Here is a 21,622-nt window from a genome sequence, read left to right as displayed (position 1 = left end):
TTCAGGAACCTGAAGTTGCCCCAGGTTAGAGCATAAAGTCTTGGTGTCATGTGTCATGTGAGCTCAGGTTGGTAGCTAATACTATTCCTTTTACCCTGAATACCATAATCACCCTGTTCACTAACATCTCACATACCAATTCCTCTGTCAAGTGCACTAATACCTTCTTCCTTGGTGTACTGACAGGACTTTGCATGCACCTCTTTCTCTGTTTTTGTTATCCTGTTTACTCTTCTGCCTGTTAGCTCTTTTCAAAGAACACCTAGAATGCAAGGACCGTGTTTTTTGTATCTTTGCATCCTCAGTACCTGATGCACAACTATTCTATCAGTGTTTGTTGAATGAATGAGTATATAGTTATCTGATTTCCCCTTTAGTTCTTCCCAGGTATAAAAACACCCATGTATCCCCAGCTATTGTGTTTTTTCTTAGTTGTAAAATGCACACACAACCATAGTACTTTATCTATCAACAGGATACAGTTTCTTTTTGTAAACAGCTATGATTCCACCAGGAAGTGTAAAAGACGCTGGAGGAGAGGGTGCTTATGTCGAGAATAATGCTTATGCCTACATTCCTGCTTCTGGTGCCATTTTATTATTTTATTAATCTACTTGCTTGACTCCGACTTCTTGACCAGTGCTGACTGTTCCTTCCCTCTGGTTAGACAAGGCAAAACCCCTTATCCTCCCTTCCTCCTCCAGACTGTCTGATGTCCAGCACACACTGTCCTTGTTTCCCCTTGTTTACACTTAACTTGGAATATCCAACCCTTGTAAATTATTAAGTATGACATATGAATATTATACCAAGACCATCCTTTGTGTCAGGCTTCTTGCTATATGCAGGGGATGCTTGGAAGAACAACGTGCACTCCTTGTCCTTGAGGGATTCACAATTTAGTGGGGGAAAATAGATGGTTTAATAAATTATTATTACCTAGTTATATCATAAGTTAAATACTCAATTGCATTTTTACTTTCCCTTCTATAATCTCATTTAATTCTCATTAGAGAGTACCATTATTATTCCCATTTCACAGATAAAGAAGCTGAATCTTGGGGACATTGTGTAAAATTTCCCAAGAATCCATTACTTATAAGAAAAAGAATGAGGATTCAAATTTGTAGTGTTTGAATACCAAGTCTACTCATGTAACTTTGTGATAATGTCTCTCTGTTGACATCTGGGTCCATCTCCTTTTCCTATAGTCTTTGGGAAATTCACTGGGGCAGGAGGAGGGTAGACTTCATTTTTTAATTATGTTTGATAAATTAACAGGTACTATAGCTGTCACATGTAGCCTTTTTTCTGTAATATTGATGGAGAATATCATGCAGGATCTTTAGTATATTCATAAGAGATTAAAATCTGTAGCTCTGCTTTAATACACCAGGGTCATCACCTTAGCATAAACTAAGTTATTCTTTAAATATTTATTATTTATGAAAACAAGCAGACTACTGTCCATGTTTTGTTCTCTAGAAAGGTCTTGAAAATCATCTTTGCCTTGAGTTTCCCTCAGTATTCTTTCCAGCTAAGCTAGTATGGTTTTTGTTCTACAATTTTCTCAGTTATTATCCCATTTTTCCTTTCAAAACAGAATCACCTTTCTCCTGACTTCTGAAACCTGTCCTATCTTGTTCAAATTCTCAAAAACAATAGCTAGTTGACCCATAAGGACCCTGATGATTTCATAAATGCCTCATTATGAAAATAATCAGGCACTGCAGACTTGAGCCCATTTCATTTACTTCTAGTTCTCCAACTGTGGCTTGATTACTTGCCCTTCCATCTATGAGATATGTCCTGTTTCTAATTACAGTTCATTTTACTAAGTTGGGATTTTTTTTTTTAGTGTTACTTATGATCAATTCTCCATTGCTTTATAACAAAAAGAAAATGTGCCCCTTAGTCTTTCTCACAGTGAGAATGAGTCAGATTGAACATGAGTCATGCTTTCTTACAAACTAGTGAATTCTTATTCTGAAGGTCATTAGCACTGACTAGGCCGTGGAAATTGTTTTCTCTACTTCATGTGGTTTTCTCCCCTCCAAAACAAAACTGCAACCCCATAATATGTTTAAAAAAATAATAATAACTATAGATAACTCACTGGTGAATGACTGCATAGGTGAGTGGTTGGTGTGAAATTTTAGAGTTTTATTTGCATTATTTTTTTCAATAGTTGAAACTATCTACTTGTGTTAACAATTCCACTATCCAAGGGGAAGCAACACTCAACTTAGTTTATTAAATGGAAACAACACATTGAATTTTGCTAAATTTATTTCATTATTAAAGTTGCAGCTTTTTCTGTTTCTGGTGAAATTTAAATAATGAGAATTATATTGTTGATATGTTAAGCAAACCAAGCAGCAGAATATTTCTTGAGGATTTTATAATGAGAGATTTCTCCATTGAAGACCTTTATTTTATCATGTTGGTCTACTCATACAATATAACTTGACTATGTTTTTAACCTGGTCTTAATGATTTTCAAATTCACCATAAAATTTAAAGACAGTAGTCAAAATAATTTGATCAGGAATAACTTTCTGTAATGTATGCTAGAAAAGCTTATGAGATCCCATTTAAAAAGAGAGAGCAAACTGAAGGTATTTTTCTCTGGTCCTCCCATACCTCAGGCACAAATATTTTCCAACATGGGCTTGGAGTTTGAAATTAAGAATCCGGATAACCAGAAAGAAGACTGTGTTACCTCTTTGCTAAATCAAGACAAAGGTATTGTCACTTCTTTGAGGTGTGTGAATACCAAGTCAGCACATGTAACTGGGCTATAATAGTTCTCTGTTGAAATCCACTCATGAATGTCTTGCCTCTTCCTAACTTGTGAACTTCTTATAGACTGGGATTACATATGACTTTTCTTCTGGACTTCCTGGATCTTAGCAAACTGTTGGACTGTTTTAAGTGGGAGAAAGAATCTCTGAAAAAATCAACCTACAGATTCAGTAAGCCAGGGCCCCTATAAAGTAAAAAATGGCTCAAGGACAGGGTGAAGTGTAGGGGGGATGTTGAGTGATGGTAGGTCTATAGAGAAAGGAGATCAGGTCCTACAGAGGAGCAAGGGAATGAGAGATGCTCGGGAAAGAGACTGCTGCCAGAAAAAGAGAGGAGTGAACTAGAGATTTTGGTCACAGAGCAGTGCTTTTGATGATGTGGTCCAACTGAAATGCAGGTGTCCTGAAGAGGGGTAGGTGTATGTCACTGATGTAAGGAAGGGCAAGGAAACCGTTATGTTGAGGTGGCTCACAATTCATGAATATATTATTTGCTCCTTAGGGTGATGGCAAAGGATAGGGGTTGGGGGGAAAATGCAAGCAAAGTGCCAAGTCATTCAGAAAGGTGAAAGAAGTTCATGAAAGTGATAGGTGAAGGTGGCATTGTCCTCAGGAAGGTAATTAATAGATGTTTTAGAGGGTGATAGACAAAAGCAGCACCTTTGGAAGGCATTAAGGCATTCATGTGAGACCCAGAAAAGGAGGTCTCACATGAATCTTAATGAAACCAGAAATGGAGAAGTGTGTCGGTTCAAGGGTTGGCTGGGAAAAAACAGGGTTAAGGTAAAATGTGCATGTACTGGCCTGAATGAGTGTTCAGGAGAGGCAACTGAGGTAAAAACTCTGGGTCAAAAATAGTTGGTTTGAAGAATAGCACTGAGGAAGCTGTTTAAGGAGAGTAAGCAAAGGTTACATATTAAAGATACAATGTTCTTTCATGGAAATACAGGGTGATCCAATGCTTTATGAATCATATCACACATGCGTGCATACACAAACATACACTAATTAGTAATGCCTCAGATCTACGAAGATAATTGGGAGTAAACTTAAAATTCTGAGGAACAGTGGAATGGTTCATTTTATTAATTCCTAATTGTTCTAGTTTGCTAATGCTGCAGAATGCAAAACACCAGAGATGGATAGGCTTTTATAAAACGGGGGTTTATTTCGCTACACAGTTACAGTCTTAAGGCCACAAAGCATCCAAGGTAACACATCAGCAATCGGGTACCTTCACCGGAGGATGGCCAATGGCGTCCGGAAAACCTCTGCTAGCTAGGAAGGCAGCCGGCGTCCGCTCCAAAGCTCTGGCCTCAAAATGGCTTTCTCCCAGGACGTTCCTCTCCAGCAAGCTTGCTCCTCCTCAAAACATCACTCACAGCTGCACTATGTTCCCTCTCTTTGAGTCAGCTCATTTATATGGCTCCACTGATCAAGGCCCACCCTGAATGGGCAGGGCCATGCCTCCATGGGAACATCCCATCAGAATCATCACCCACAGCTGGGTGGGGCACATTCCAAGCAAATCTAACCAGCACCAAAACGTCTGCCCCACAAGATTACAAAGATAATGGCATTTGGGGGACACAATACATTCAAACCGGCACACTAATGTTTAAGGATTTTGATTTCAACCCATTTATATATACAGAAATATTTTTAAAATTTAGATCTTTACTAAAAGAGTTCCAAAGGATGGTGCTAAATAACACCAAAATACGTACACAGTACCAAACAGAATTTAGAATCAAGTTTCCTGTCCAGAGGATTCAGAATATTGTCAATGAAGACAAGACTTGGGAAGTAGAATGCAATCTAAAAGTGAAAATAAAGTAGAGCTCTTAGTAATCTCCAGTGCTCTATAGTTTATGGGCAAGAAAACACCAGCAGGTTTCCATTTGCATATGATAATAGTGAATTTACAGTGTTGAAATAAATCCAAATGATAATTTACCTGGCAAACATTTTGTTTTCTATATTGTTTTGAATCTAGAAATCTACTAATACAGTATCAGCCTCCAAAGTCACTGATGTTGACACATCTACCATTCATCATGTGACTCTACCGCAACGGTAAATGCAGGTGGTATGCCGGCCTTAGTTCAGAGAACAGCTTATAAAGGAGAGCTAAACACTGATCTCCAAGGCTTCTGAGTTCTTTGATAGGCTCCTGGCATTTACTGCTCTCTCTCTTGGCCTTTCATGCTGAGACTTCATATCCTTTGAAGGTTTGTTCAGAAGCAGACCCAGAGAAACATTTCCACATATCTGGCTATGTCAATGACTCCATCATATTTGGGGTACCATTAACTTTGGGAATCCACCCATCTAATCACTGCACAAAGAATGATCTGCTCAATTCTTTCCTTCTCATACATTTTGCAGACTGCAGCAACAACTTCTCTGTGGGGAAAAACATAAAAGTTCTTTGCCTTATCCTGAGGCAGGAGGCTTTATTCTCCTTTCTCTACATAAAGCTGACAAGGGCATGCTTCAGCAGCACCACTTTGACCCAGAGGTTGCAGAAGTGGACTAAATAACTCCAAGTACCTTGTGAAAGTCCTCTGGATGTATCTTTTTCTTGAAAATGTGTAAAGGAAAAACTTTGGGCTTGAAATGAAAAGGCAAGGTTTTGAATCCAGCCCCACAAATTGCCAGCTATGTTAAATTAGGCAAGAGATTTAATTTTTCTGAGTCTCCTTATAAAAAGGGAATAATAAGGTTTGCCCCAGGCTGCTGTGGGGAAATAATGAGATAATATATGAGCAATCACCTGGCAAAGTTCCTAGTTCAAATAAAGCTGCTCAACACATGCTAATCCTGTCATGTCCTTAGTGGGCACCAGATAAAGACCAGGCATTGTGCTAAGTGCTTTCCAGATACCATTTTATTTAATCTTCTCAGCCATCTGGTGAGGGAACCAATGTTTATTCCTATGACTCTGATGAGGAAACAGAAGCTGAGAGAATTAGATGACTTGCCCAAGTCATCAAATAATAAGTATAAATCCTGGGATTTGAACTTATTTGACCATACACTCTTTCCTTTAACATGCATTGGCTCTGAATTTGAAGTAGAAACTTAAGAGCTATACATAGGTTGGAGCACTAATGGGCTGCTGTGTCTATGTCCAATGTACATGACACTTTTCTTGCTCAACACTTAGACCCAATTATTTCCCCAAAAGTCATTAGAATATAATCTCCTTGAAGATCTAAGTTTTTTTCATCCTTGTTATTTTTTATGCCTCAAGCACAGTGCCTAGAGCATATCAGACCTTCAATAAATGATTTTTTGAAAGGTTAATAATTTCCTGTTCTGGCTGGTGGTAAAGACTGGTGATTGTTCTGAGAGAGTTGAGTCCACATTTGCTCAAGAGAGGAAGAGTGAGGAATGACTGTAGGGTTTTAAATGACTCTTTCAAAATTAGTAAGAACTTACAAGAGAGTTCTGGATTGCTGGATCATGCAAAAGATTCCAGGAATCAGCCTAGAAACTAGCCCAAATCTGGAGCAGACCTTCTTGGGATGATTTGAGTTCCTTTGACATTCCTTTTCAAACAGGTACTGATTTCATGGCCCAGAGATGCTAATGTCTTCATGTTTCCATAGTATAAGTCACAGGTTAATAATCTCATGTTCAAGCTGTGGAGATACACTCAGAAAGGCAACTGTTTCAGAGTTAAAGGGAAGTATTGAAGTGCCTTATGTGGAATGTTGCTTCTCTTGAAATTGCATTGCAGGAGATCTATAGAGCTAGACAAAGAAATCATAATAACATTTCAAAATATGAAGAGAAATCCTTTTGTAAACTAGTAGTAACCTTAAAAAGGATTTTGCCTAAGGGAAGAGGATGATATTTCTTGGATATTGGTTCTGAATATTTTTATCCTCATTCCCTTTGAGGTACCCTATGATCTCTTTTCAATAAAGGAGAAAAATGCATAGAGTGCTTGATGGCTGGCTTCAGCAATTGCAGGCATACTGATTAGCAGGTTTAGGAGGAGGTGGAAATGGAGCTGGAATGAAAAGTTGAAAGTAGCTCACTAGATAATGGAAGAGAAGGAGATGTGGGGATAAAAGGATCCACCAGAATGTGAAAAAAAGAGTGATTGGAACTGTGGTGGTTTGGAGGTTTTACGGACCCCAGAAAAAATCATGTTCTTAAAGCTAATCCATTCCTGTGGTTGTGGACCTATTGTGGGTAGGACCTTTGGATTAGGTTATTTCGGTTGAGGCATGCCCCAGGTGGGTCTTAGTCTTCTTGCAGGAGTCCTTTATAAGAGAATGAAATAGAGAAAAAGACACAGAAGCTGAGAGAGAGGACATGAACAGAAGCTCATAAAGAAAACCAAAGATGGAAAGCAACAAAACCCAGGAGAGAAGGACCAGCAGATGCTGTCATTTACCTTGCCATGTGAGAGAGGAGCTGAGGATCACTGGTAGCCAGTCTTCAGGGAGAAAGCATCACCTCTTGATGCCTTGATTTGGACATTTTCATGGCTTCAGAACTGCAAGCTAATAAATCCCTATTATTAAAAGCCAGTCCATTTCTGGTATATTGCATTTTGGCAGCTTTAGCAAACTAAAACAGGATCTTATCCACTCTTCTCTGGTAAGCCCCTAGCACTCATAATTTCCACTTTGAGAAACTGTTCTAGTATATGTATGGTACTAGGGTTTTTTCACTTGCCCTTTTAAAAATTAACACTTCCCAAGATGGTGTAGTCTTTTCTTTCTTTATTATAGAAGTTATCAGGCTACAGAACTATCACACACAAAATACAGAAATCCCATATAGCAACCCATAATTAACACCTTGCATTGGTGTGGAACCTGTTACAATTGATGATAGTACATTTTTACAATTGTGCTATAAACTATAATCCATGGTTTAACTTAGGGTTCACTCTTTGTGTAGTACAACCTCATGGGTTTTTAAATATTCCTTTACCATATATACAATCTAATATTTCCACTTTTAATCACATTCAGATATGTATTTCAGTACTGTTAATTACATTCACAATATTGTACTACCATCCCGCCATCCATTTCCAAAACACTTCCATCATTCCAAGCAGGAACACTGTACATTTTAAGACTTAACTTCCCATTCCCTACTCCCACCCATTCCCCTGGTAACTTATATTCTGGATTCTGACTCTATAAGTTTGCTTATTCTAATTATTTCAAATCAGTGAGATCATATAATATTTGCCCTTTTATGACTGCCTTATTTCACTCAACGTGATGTCTTCAAGGTCATCAGTGTTGTCACATGTATCAGGACTTCATTCCTTTTAAGCTGAATAATTATCCACTGGGTGATATATTGCATTTTATTTATTCATTCATTGGTTGAAGGACACTTGGGTTGCTTCCATCTTTTGGCAACTATGAATAATGTGGTATGAACATTGGTGTGAAACTATCAGAACAAGCCCCTGTTTTAGATTCTCCTGGGTATATACCTAGTAGAGGCATTGCCAGGTCATATGGTAGTCTATACTTAGCTTTCTGAGGAAACACCGAACTGTCTTCCGTGGTGGCTACACCATTTTACATTGACACCAGCAATGAATGAGTATTCTTATTTCTCTCCATCCTTTCCAACACTTATTTTCCTTTTTTTAATAGCAGCCATTCTAATGGGTATGAAATCATATCTCATTTTGGTTTTGGTTTGCATTTCCCTGATGCCAGTGATGTTAAGCATCTTTTCATGTGCTTTCCAGCCATTTGTATATCTTCTTTGGAGAAATGTCTACACAAATCTTGTGCTCATTTTTCAGTTGGGTTGTCTTTTTGTTAAGCTGAAGAATTGCTTTGTGTATTCTTGATAGTAAACCTTTATTTGAAATGTGATTTTCAGATATTTTCTCCTATTGTGTAGGCTCTTGTTTTCCTTTCATGGTAAAGTCCTATGAGGCCCAAAAGTTTTTAATTTTGATGAGGTCCCATATATCTATTTTTTCTTTTGTTGTTTGTGCTTTGGTGTAAAGACTGAGAAACCATCGTCTAACACAAGGTCCTGAAAATGGTTCCTTACATTTTCTTCTAAGAGTTTGATATTTCTTACTCATAATAAGGTCTTTGATCCATTTTGAGTTAATTTTTGATTAAGGTCTGAGATAGGGGTCCTCCTCCTCTGTTTTTTAAGTAGAAAATGAGTTTTCCCAGCACCTTTTGTTGAAGAGACTATTCTTTCCCAAGTGAATATTCTTTGCCATCTTGTCAAAATCAGTTGTCCATAAATATGAGGCTTGATTTCTGAGCTCCCAATTCTTTTCCAGTGGTCTATATGTCTGTTCTTGTGCCAGTACCTTGCTGTTTAGGTTACTGTGGCTTTGTAATAGGTTTTGAGATCAGGAAATTTGAGTCCTCCAACTTCATTCTTCTTTTTCAAGGAGGCTTTACCTATTTGGGGCCACTTACACATTTTCATATAAATTTGATGGTTGGCTTTTCCATTTCTGAAAGAAGGTTGTTGGAATTTTGATTGGGATTGCATTTAATTGATAAATTGCTTTGGGTAGGCTTGACATCATAATGATATTGAGTCTTCCAATACATGAACATGGAATATCCTTCCATTTAGGTCTTCTTTGATTTCTTTTAGCAATATTTTGTAGTTTTCTATGGCAAAGCCCTTTACATTCTTGGTTAGATTTATTTCTAGAACTTTGACTCTTTTAATTGCTGTTGTGAATGGAATTTTTTTCTTGATTTCTCCTCCAACTGTGCATTGCTTATATATAGAAATTCTACTGATTTTTTGGTGTTGATCTTTTACCCTGCAACTTTTTTGAGTACATTTATTAGATTTAGGAACTTCATTATGAATTTTTTCAGGATTTTCTGTATGTAGTTTCATATCATCTGCAAATAAGGAAAGTTTTACTTCTTCCTTTCCAACTTGGATGCCGTTTATTTCTTTTTCTTGGTAATTGCTCTGTCCAGAACTTCCAGTACAATGTTGAATAACAGTGGTGACAGAGGGCATCCTTGTCTTGCTCCTGATCTTAGAGGAAAAGCTTTTAGTCTTTCCCCATTGGGTATAATATTAGCTCTTTGGCTCCTTTTTAAAATTTCTATCTCTTTACTAAGATTCTTACAAATCTTATTCATTGTTTTCCTAATATCCTTTAAATTTTTTCCTGTATTTTCCTTCATCTTCTTGAATATTGTTAAGATCATTTTTCTAAAGGTGTTGTTCAGTATGTCCACATTCTGGTCTTCATCATTGGTGTTTTCTGGGTTTTCATCCTCTTCTTTTGGTTGGACCATCATTTCCTGTTTCTTTGTTTGTCTTGTACTCTTTTGTTATGCACTGTATATTTTAACATTTTTAAATGTTAGCTCTGGGATTTGTTCCGTGAAATGTAAATGAAATTTTGTAACTAGCTGATGATAAGACGGATTTTCTTGATCTCCAACCCTCCTATCAGGAAAGTCTGCCGAAGATGAATGCAGTTTGTAGAGTTTTCCCTATGTTTCAGGGCTTGTATCTTGTCCTGGGTTTTTGCTTGTTTGTTTTGGATTTCCCCTATTTATGAGTATTGTTGTCCCCTCTGTTTCTCAAGAGACAGACCTCCCTCCCCTGGGTATTTGAAGCCCACAAGCCTTTGTCCCAGACTGTCTGCCTCTATAGTTTTTTTACACTCCTTTTGCTGTCTCCAAGCTGCTTTTGTCTGGAGGGCAAATTCTGGGAGGAGGTCACAATGGAGAGGACTTTCTGAAGTCATTCTTTCCCAGACCAAACAGGGCCAGGGACCCACAAAGTGGGGATGGACTGTCTCCAAAGTGCCCAGAGGAGGTGATCAGGAAGCACCAAGGACTTCTCCAATGGCTCCCCATAGTGGAGCTTTCTTGACCTACCCAACAAATTCATCCATTTACCTAACTGTCTCCTGCAGTTCTGAAGAAGTGCCATGTTCTCAAGTCTCCACTGTCTCCATCTCTGTCTGGGGAGTCTTGAAACAATGGCTTCTGCTCCCTTCGTCTAGGTTGGTTGAAACACTGGCCACCCTCAGAGAAGGGCCTCCAGTAATCCAAATTCACTTTTCAAAAGTCGTGAGCAGTGATTGGCTCTGCCCAACCCTGGTTTTGGTGAAGAGAATTTTTAGGTCTCTTTCTGTCGCCAGTGAGCTAGCCAGAGGCTGCACCCCCACAACAGCCTGCAGCAAGAGTGGGGGGAGTGGGTGTGGGAACTGTAGCCACGGGATGATGGAGTAGTTTGCTTTTCTTTATGTGGTTTATTAGCCTCTCCCTCTTGCTCTTCCCTGGATGCTGTACTTTGTTCTTCTGGCCTCTGGAGTTTCAAAATAGTTGTTTTATACAGTTTCTGCTGTTTTTAATTGTTGCTCTAGTGGAACAACTGAATCTTGGAGCTTCCTACTGTGCAGTCTTCCCACAATCCCTTACTGACAAGTGAGCCCAAGCCTGTGTATTCTTCTCAGATTGCAATTTCTCAGAAAATACATTTAAAAAAATTCATTCTTTCCTAAAATTAATGTGTAAGCAATTTATACTTTCAATTTCTAAGGTTTTTTTTTTTTTTTAATTAGAAAACAGTGGTATTTGGGGTCTCTAATATTCACAAAGACAAAGGATTCTAGAAAGAATGTGGCAGGTGTTAGTGGGAGAAAAAAATAAAAGTAAAAGTAGTCCCTAATTTAGTAACAGACACCTTTTATTCTTCTTCAAATCATATATTGATAACTCATCTCAATCTCAATCCACATTTTAGAAACCATTTAACACATAGAGAAGTTTTCTTGGGTCTGAATATTTATAACAAAAATCACCTCACTTCTGTACTATCCTTCCTCACTGGCTCAAGTATTCCTGCATACTTGTGATATTAAAGTTTTTTTTCCATTATTTAGAAATAATCTGCAGCGCATTTGCATATCTTGTGATTGTAGCCATGAATGTAGGTCTCTTGTGTCAAGAAGGCCATACTGTCTGAAGGCCAAAAAAGAAGGTGTGTCCATTCATCCTTGATGTCATGACTAGGTGTTGGGAAAATAAATGAGATATGAAGGAAGTTCTTTGAGCTCTGAGGGGACAGCTGCTCCATGCAGTAAAGACATCATTATTATTAATTACCTTTATTCATTTTCAAACCATCTGCTTCCAAACATTGGCACTTGTGGCCCTATTCTCCTCCTCAGTGCCCCCCAGTGTGTACCTTATGCATATTTAATCTTCAGCTAATTTCAAAAGAGGCAACATATTGTATAGATGGATGTTGCTGGAATAAAGGAAAGACATTATTCCATTTCTTTGATGATTCTTTTTGTTTGAGACAAGATTATTTATTCTTACATTAAACTATTCTGATTACTTTCTGCTAGTGTAACTTTTTTTTTTTTCAACTTTAAAAACAAAATAATGCCACCTGGTGGTGGAAATAACTACATTAATTTCTGGAACGTATTTCCAGAATTTTTAATTTCCTTTTATTTTTGTAATATCTTCATTACTATAATAATTTTTAATGAGTTGACTGAGATCATTGGGAAATAGAATAAAGATTCTATACATCAGGTAATAATAGGTATATATGTGTGTGTGTGTGTGTGTGTGTGTGTGTGTGTGTATGCAGATCCAATTACACACTGTCAAAATTCCCAACTCAAAAAGTTCTTTTCACCCATAAGGAGTGGTGAAAAATTGAGATGATTGTGCAAAGCCCTTGAGCTGGTTCTCATCTTAAAATAACTGGGAATGGCAATTTCCTGGTATTTGATGTTATCCTTTTTCTTTTCTGTGGTCATGGGCTACAATTTTGGGTGATGGACCAAAAGCCTAAAACTTTTATTGACTCACTCTAAACTTTGTCCACCACTGGAATTTAGTCACATCTGGAGACCTAGGAGAGTAGACTTGCTAGGTTTTTTTTGTTTTTGTTTTTTTGCATGAGAGCTTTAAGGACTTGCTGGGACGAATTCAGTGGGGCTGAATTTAGAGACCAATACAAAAAAAGTGTCTGTATTTCACTCAGGATTCATCCTTTCCCATATTTTCTGTCCTTTAAGCAGTAAGGTATGCCTGAGAGCAAATTCCTCAAAAGGGGATGTGTCTCCAGGCAACAAACTTGATTCATCTATCTTTTTAGTTTCACTGAAAACTGGCTTTTCTAGGGGGACAGGGAATAGGTCTGGCACAACAGTGTTCAATATATGCTTGTTGAATTACATCAACATGAAGAAAGCTCCTTCCCTTGTGACCCAAAATGAAATAATGAAATGACAAAATGCTACATCATTCCCCTGCTTAAAATACTTCATTGGCTTCACAATGAAGTCTTAACTCCTTACGAGGTCATTAACGATCTGGCCCTTTTGCACCTTTCTTGACTCATCTTCTCTCATTCCTTACTCCTTCACCCCACCTCTCTGCCCTAAAACAAACATACCTGTGCACACACACACACTTTGTATAGACTTAGTCACTGCCCAACCACCATATTCTGCCCAGCCTTTGCTGACCAAAGCACCCTTTCTCATTTTATCTATACAAACACAGGCAATTTTTTTTTTTTTTTTGGCCATTATGAACCTTTTCTTGACTGTCTCATGTGGACAGTAGTGTTTTATTCTCTGTGCTCAGAGAACCTCATAAGCATAGTCCAACACTATTATCTTGCTAAAATTGTTTTCATGAGAATCTTCTCCACTGTATCATGTTTGTCAAGAGCAGGGACTGTATTCTGTTTATCAAATTAACTTTTTTTTTCTGTTTTGAATAGTAATTGCCCCCATCAAGTGCTTATTAAATGCTTGGTAAAGTTATAAATTGTAGGTGGCAAAACTTGCTAATTGAACCCCAGCATCCAATCTTTCCTTCTTATTTAATAAAATCTCAAACCCAACCCAACCTCTTCATAACTACCCAGCTAGGTGTAGCCATATGATTAAGTTCTCACCAATACCATGTAACTGGAAATGATAAGTGACACTTCTGTGCTACTTTCTTATTAGGAAACTGCTTACTGTTCATTTCCTCTGTGTTTTCTGCTTCTCACTGACTGGGAAATAGTGACAACTGGAGCAATCTCTTGGCCCTGGAGATGGAAACCACGTGTTGAAGTTGGATTACCTGTTCTGACACCTTGGGAACCTGCATAATCTTGGTGACCAAAGCTGCTAAACCACTCTACTATGCATTGTCTTGTTAGAGAAAAATAAATTTCCATCAGTTTTAAATCATTTGATTTTGACCTCTCTTTGTTATAACAACACAGCTTATACCTTAACTAATAGATGATTAATATGGAAGCCATTTTCTCTTGTATTGAAGCTTTCTTTTCTCAGCTTTATAACATGGAAAACAGTTTCTATTTTTATCTTTTAGGTACAAGTCAAGAAGATCTCATGGAAAACATTTAAATGTTGCTGTGTACCAGATGAGCTACAAGATTGTATCAAGTTTCTCAAATCATACTCCACATTATTATTCATTGCCTGCAGCATTGATCAGGAAGAAATTAAATAAATAAAAAATACCTCAGAGAATAGAAACTTTCCTTATAATCTTTAAAAATATCCTCTATTCTCCAGATTTCTCTCAGCTTCTACATCTTTGTTTTCCACAGTGAAGAAATGACTACCAGTTTCAGGCTCAGGTGTCTCATGTTTTAAGAAAATCTTGGCTTTGGGTAAGAGGGAATGAAGAAACCCCAGGCTAAGAGTCAGGTATCAATTGCTAGCATGTTACTGGCCTTCAACACAATTCAATCTTTGAGTTTTTATACTGAGACTCAGTATTCATCCTTCTCTGTGTCTCTGCTATCTGCAACCTTGTTTTGGGAATCTCAGTGGTAACCCAAATGCTGTTAAGTCTGGAGTCTTTCCTTCCAATTGCCATTGACCTCCATCAAGATACATTCCACTGGTGAAGAACATTATGACTCATTGCTTGACCTGTCCATTAAAAATTCCCACTATTTGGTCATTTTCTCCCAGTAGGAACTACTGGGTATCTGTTGTCATACTCTGTGAATATCATCTTCTGCTGTCAGTAGGCTCTCTTTATACCTAGATCTGGGTTTGTCCACCTAAACCTCTCAGGTGAAAAAGTCCTGGCTCCTTCTTAGTATTTCTTTTTTCACTAGCATTAAGGGGGTCAGGGGTGATAATGTCCTGAAATATAATGCTATTGGTGAGCAGCTTCCAATTTAACATTAATATATGTAGCTATTAAAGACATATTTAAAAACATTAGTCCTCTAAGTACCATTGCTTTTGACAATTGCCTTCGGTCTAAGGCTGCATGTGCACAACCATTGTAGTGAACAACTGTGATTTGTCCCTGCCTCACATTTCTTTCCCCTCCTTCTCATAAATGACTTCTTTCTTTTTTCGTTTTGTTAACTGCTTCTCTCTGATCTGGCAAGGCTCAGTCAAATGTGCCAGTCCTCCTGCATTTATAGGAGAGGCATGTGAGTTGGCCAGTTAGGGGTCTTTTTCCCCTGGGAACACTGATTGACTATAGCAAGGGCCCAGTATCTTTTCAGAAATTGATATAGTTGCTAATGGAGAGAGGGTTTATCTCTCTCCTTATGGGATCATGAGCACTAAGGACATTTAAACCTGAAGATGCCAGTAATTGAGAATAAGTAGGCTCTTTTGAGTACCTGAACAAGATTTCTTAGTGCTGCCAATAAATTGCCAACGAGTTTGAGTTAGTTTAGTTGTTTTTTGTTTGCTTTTTTGTTTTTTTGTTTGTTTTTTTGTTTTTTTCACTTGTAAGCAAAGCAGTCTAGACCAGGGGTGGTGAATTATGGCCCTGCCACCTGTTTTGTAAATAAAGGTTTATTGGAACACAGCTAGATCATTTGTGCTAGGTTGAATTACACACCTTGAAAGAGGGGAGGGGCATGTTCTTAATCCATTCCTGTGGTTGGGAACCTGCTGTAAATAGGACTTTTTAAAATGTGTAATTTTTAGTTAAGGTGTGGCCCAAGTGCATGAGATTAAACCTTACTTCTCTTACTGGACACTATGAAGAGAAAGCCATGAGGAGGAGACAGAAATCAGACATCAACAGAATCCAGAAGAGAAAGGCGGGATAGCACCATGTTACAGAAAAGCCAAGGAACCCCAAGGATTGCCAGCCAGCTAGAAGATACCAACCCCAGGAGGAAGCAAGCCTTCTAGCCTCTGAAACCATGAGTCAATCAATTCTTGTTAAGCCAAATCATTGTATGGTATTTGTTTTAGTAGTTTGGAACTAAGACACCATTTGTTGCATATCAGTCTAAGGCCACTACAATGTCAATGTTGAGTAGTGTAACAAACACCATGTGGTCCCCAAACCTAAAATATTTTCTATATGGCCCTTCACAGAAAAAAGTTTGCTGAACTCTAGTCTGATGAGTACAATCAGATTTCTGGAAGCTAATTATTTCCTGAGAGTGGGTTACATGTTCATACCAGCAGGATTTCCTTTAAGTACCAAAAAAGTGAGAGCAGAAATACAGTTTATTCAATTGTATACAATTTTTCTTAAAAAACATAATCTCAAATTCCAGCCCTTTCAAGGATAAATTGGTATTTCCCAGCTTAGTTTTTAAATTCTAGACCTTGTATCATCTCTGACCAGTTACATAATTTTCAGGGCTCAGTAAAAAGTAAAAATGTACGAAGACTTATTAAAAATTTCAAGGTGGTGATAGCAGAGCATTAAACTAAATAGAAAGCAAGGGGCCCCATGCAACTGCATAGATCAGGACCTGTGTGGCTGGTAAACACAAGTAGACAAAAAAGAAAGATCTAAAGTTTGAGCACATGTCTATTACTTCCTGAATATCTTTTTGATATCAGGAATTTTGGTAGCATTTTGCCAAAATGGGTAAATGATATTAGCTTCCAGTATGCTCCTGATTATATTAAGTATTTTTTTCCTTCACTTGTTTTTGAAACAGACTTTCTTAAAGGAAATTTTTCTTCTGAAAAAACTTAAATCACTTTCAAATAGAGTATTTTTTGTTTGTTTGTTTGTTTGTTTTTTGTTTTTTTTTTTCCATAAGCATTATATGAAGTGGACAAATTTTTAAAAAATATGGCTGAAGGTATGATTCTAAGGGTGGCACCAAATTGTTGACCACATGCATTCTTTTTTCATTTTTTTTTTTTTGCTGGTGTATGCTTGAATATGCTTTGTTGGTTTTTAAGCTGCCCTATACACAACTGTCCTTAGTGTAGTCAATTTAAATAAGCTTTTACAATTCTATACCTTATAAAAAGGCAATGTGTTATTTTTACAGTCTATTTCAAAGACAATATTGGTTCTGTGCCTTATAATTTGTAGAATCTATTCATATTCTGGATAATGCATAAAGCAGAATGAAAAGTTTTGTCTAGCATTGTCCAGCATGTTGGTCACTAGTCATATGTGGCTATTGGCACTTGAAATGTGGATAGTCTAAATTTTCAAAATGGGGATGATGGTTGAAATGGAGGATATTCAAAGGTTCCAACCAAACAGCACTCTTCTAGATTTGATTGCTTAATTTATGTTAATTTAAATTTTTAATTTAAATGTTATCAATAAGTGTCTGAAATGAATAGCAGTGTACTTTTGTTGCTAAATGAAAGCATAAGTCTGGAGAACATAATGAAGTCAGTACAAAATTAATATATTCCATTCACATCTCAGTGAATTTAGTGTGTAGGTTGTTAGTGTGTCATTTTGGAGAAAGAAAGGCAGCTGTCAGGATATGAAAGCATGGCCCCAAACTCCCTATACCTCAGCTTATCTTGTTAATATTTAAGGGGTATTTTTAGTTTTCTAGGGAACCTTCATGGTTGTATAAAGTATTTGCCTATTAGAGATTAATAGAAATCTAACATCCATTAGACAGTTTCCAATCATTTCTCTGCACCATGACCTTTTGGTGAATAGATAACATATGGAGTATGCAGTGTATTTTATTTAAGAATTTAAAAATAGACTGATAAAGCTGTCTATATACTTCAGACATCAGCAATTTCCTGGCCAACTGTCAAGTGTTTTGTTTTGCATTTGTTATTTCTAAAGGACAGCATGTGTTTTATGTAAGAATTTTGCTATTTATATTTCAGATCATATCATTTAAACTTTGAAATTTTTAGTCAATGATCTTATCATGTGCAATGTATTGGGTAAGTTTAATGATATGTTCTTCAAATTTATTTTAGATCATAAAATATGTATCTATACATCAATAGAGAATTAGGATAAGAATAAAATTTTCAAAGGAGTAAAGTGCAAGCAAATTACTTTTAGAATTTTAGATCTCTGAAGTTCATGATAATATTCTTAAGACTGGCTTAAGATAGGTTTAAACATGTACTACAGTCTTTTTCCATTCTTAATTTCTGGAAGGGAAAAAAAAACCACATTTTCCAAAGTCTACAACCCCAATGGAAAATAAGAGCTTCCATGATGGACTAAAAACTATGAGAAATTATTCAAAGAGGGAAAGCAGATGGGATTATTCTGAAAAAATATTGCATAACTCAAAACTGACCCAGGAGGGGACTATTTAAAAGACTATAGCTTATCCAGGGATGTGCTAAGACAAGAGGTGATTGTGGATATTGGGAGTAAAGGAGAATCCTAGGTGTGCTGACAAGGTTATTGGTTGGACTACCCCAAAATGACCAAACAGGCAAATTGACATCCCCTCACTGTCACACTATTTATTAACCCCCCATGAGAACGTAGGTGTCTGCAAATGAGTGCACTTGGTTTAGAGAGGCCTGGCAGAACCCAAATAGAGGCATGTAACATCTAGGAGGAATGTTCTTATACCCAGGGGCCTGACAACTGGCATAGCCCACTTGGTTGCTCATTCTGTACCCTTTCCACATTCAATGAAAACAAAGATAAAGAATTTAATTTCTTCATTAAAGAGATAAAGAATTCACAGACAGGCTTATTCAAAGATGAGCACACAGCCAAAAGCTCATTTATTTGAAGACATCCAATGCCATGATAGAGTCATCAGTCTCAACTAAAACAGGAACTAACGTGAGGAAGCATTATTATAGAGTAAACAGAATATATATTTAGACTAGATATAAATAATACCTTAAGAAAGTTGTAAAAGACATTTATCCATAAAAAATAATCACTATAAATATTGCAAATTAAACTTTTTATCATTGATATGAAAATTGCAATAGATCAGCAAAATAGTAGAATGGACATGGCTAAAGAGCAAGTTAGTGAGATGAAAGATTGAGCTGAGGAAGTTTCTTAAAATATAGCTGATAAAAGGCCAAGAGATACATGTAGTTAGTCAAGGAGGAAAATTTTAGATGTTTCCATTTTAATCTCATGAGAGAGAGAGAATAAAGAAAATGGAGTGGAGGGAAATAAAAAGCAATAAGATGTATGGTATGTGAACAACTTCAATTAAAAAAAAGCAATAAGACAATAATGAAGACATACCTTCTTAGATTGAAAGAGCCAACCAAGGAGTAAGGAGGTGTGCAAAAAGATCAGACCTAGATACAATAGGAGAAAATTTCAGAACACCATAGAAAAATAGAAAATCCTAAAAATTCACAAGAAATAAAAGATGGATGGTCTATGAAAGAACAGATTGGTTTGTATTAGCAAGAAATGTAAGAAGACAATAGAGCCCTATCTTCAAATTTCTGAGAGAAAATAGCAAACAAAATTCTATACCCTGTCAAGTAATCCATCAATAACAATATTTTTATGTATGCAAGGACACAAAAATGGATTCCAGCAAGTAAATAATTGAATCAGAAAATAATATAAAAGAAACATTGGATCAAATTTTTTTGGAAAGGGAAGATGTCTCGAATTGCCAAAAACACTCTAAAAAAGAAAAACAAAGTGGAAGGACTTGCACTCCCTGACTTTGAAGCTTATTATAAAGCCAGTTGTCAAAACAGCATGTACTGGCACAAAGATGGACATATTGATCAATGGAATCAAACTGAGAATTCAGAGATAGACCCCCAGATCTATGGCTGACTGATCTTTGACAAGGCCCCCAAAGCCACTGAACTGGGACATAACAGTCTTTTCAATAAATGGGGCTGGGAGAGTTGGGTATCCATATCCGAAAGAATGAAAGAGGACCCCTCATACCCCACACAAAAATTAGCTCAAAGTGGATCAAAGACCTCAATATAAAAGAAAGTACCATAAAACTCTAGAAGGCAATGTAGGGAAACATCTTCAAGACCTTGTATTAGGCGGCCACTTCCTAGACTTTACACCCAAAGCACAAGCAACAAAAGAAAAAATAGATAAATGGGAACTCCTCAAGCTTAGAAGTTTCTGTATCTCAAAGGAATTTGTCAAAAAGGTGAAGAGGCAGCCAACTCAATAGGAACAAATTTTTGGAAACCATGTATCTGACAAAAGACTGATATCTTGTGAATATAAAGAAATCCTACAACTCGATGATAGTACAGACAGCCCAATTATAAAATGGGCAAAAGATATGAAAAGACAGTTCTCTGAAGAAGAAATACAAATGGCCAAGAAACACATGAAAAAATGTTCAGCTTCACTAGCTATTAGAGAGATGCAAATTAAGACCACAATGAGATACCATCTCACACCAATTAGAATGACTACCATTAAACAAACAGGAAACTACAAATGCTGGAGAGGATGTGGAGAAATTGGAACTCTTATTCATTGTTGGTGGGACTGTATAATGGTTCAGCCACTCTGGAAGTCAGTCTGGCAGTTCCTTAGAAAACTAGATATAGAGTTACCCTTTGATCCAGCAATTGCTCTTCTTGGTATATACCTGGAAGATCTGAAAGCAGGGACACGAGCAGATACCTGCACACCAATGTTCATAGCAGCATTAATCACAGTTGCCAAGAGATGGAAATGACCCAAGTGTCCTTCAACAGATGAGTGGATAAATAAAATGTGGTATATACGCACGATGGAATACTACGTAGCTGTAAGAAGGAACGATTTCGTGAAACATATGACAACATGGATGAACCCTGAAGACATAATGCTGAGCAAAATAAGCCAGGCACCAAAAGAGAAATATGTGCTACCACTAATGTAAACATTGAAAAATATAAAACAAATGGTTTATAATGTAGAATGTAGGGGAACTAGCAATAGAGAGTAATTAAGGAAGGGGGAATGATAACCCAATAAGAACAGATAAGTTATTGTGGGCAAATTTAACATTCTGGGAATGCCCAGGAATGACTATGGTCTGTTAATTTCTGATGGGTATGGTAGGAACAAATTTACAGAAATGTTGATATATTAGGTTATTTTCTTGGGGTAGAGTAGAAACATGTTGGAAGTTAAGTAGTTATCTTTGGTTAGTTGTCTTTTTCTTATTCCCTTGCTATGGTTTGTTTGAAATGTTTTTTTTATTGTATGTTTTTAAAATTTTTTTGATATAGTTGATTTAAAAAAAAAAGAGTTAATTTAAAAAAAAACAACGAAAAAAATATGCAGAGCCCCCTTGAGGAGCTGGTGGAGAATGCGGGAGTGTTGGGCTTCCTCACCTTGATGGTTGCTGATGTGCTCACAGACATAGGGGACTGGTGGTTTGATGGGCTGAGCCCTCTATCATGGGACTTGCCCTTGGGAAGACTGTTGCTGCAAAGGAGAGGCTAGTCCTCCCTATAATTGTGCCTAAGAGCCTCCTCCCAAATGCCTCTTTGTTGCTCAGATGTGGTCCTCTCTCTCTGGCTAAGCCAACTTAGCAGGTGAAATCACTGCCCTCCCCACTATGTGGGACATGACACCCAGAGGAGTGAAACTCCCTGGCAACATAGAATATGCCTCCTGGGG

Source organism: Choloepus didactylus, chromosome 13, assembly GCF_015220235.1.
Source record: "Choloepus didactylus isolate mChoDid1 chromosome 13, mChoDid1.pri, whole genome shotgun sequence".
Classification (NCBI taxonomy): Eukaryota; Metazoa; Chordata; class Mammalia; order Pilosa; family Megalonychidae; genus Choloepus; species Choloepus didactylus.
The sequence above is the reverse complement of the archived record's forward strand: the minus strand, read 5'-3'. Positions refer to the sequence as shown.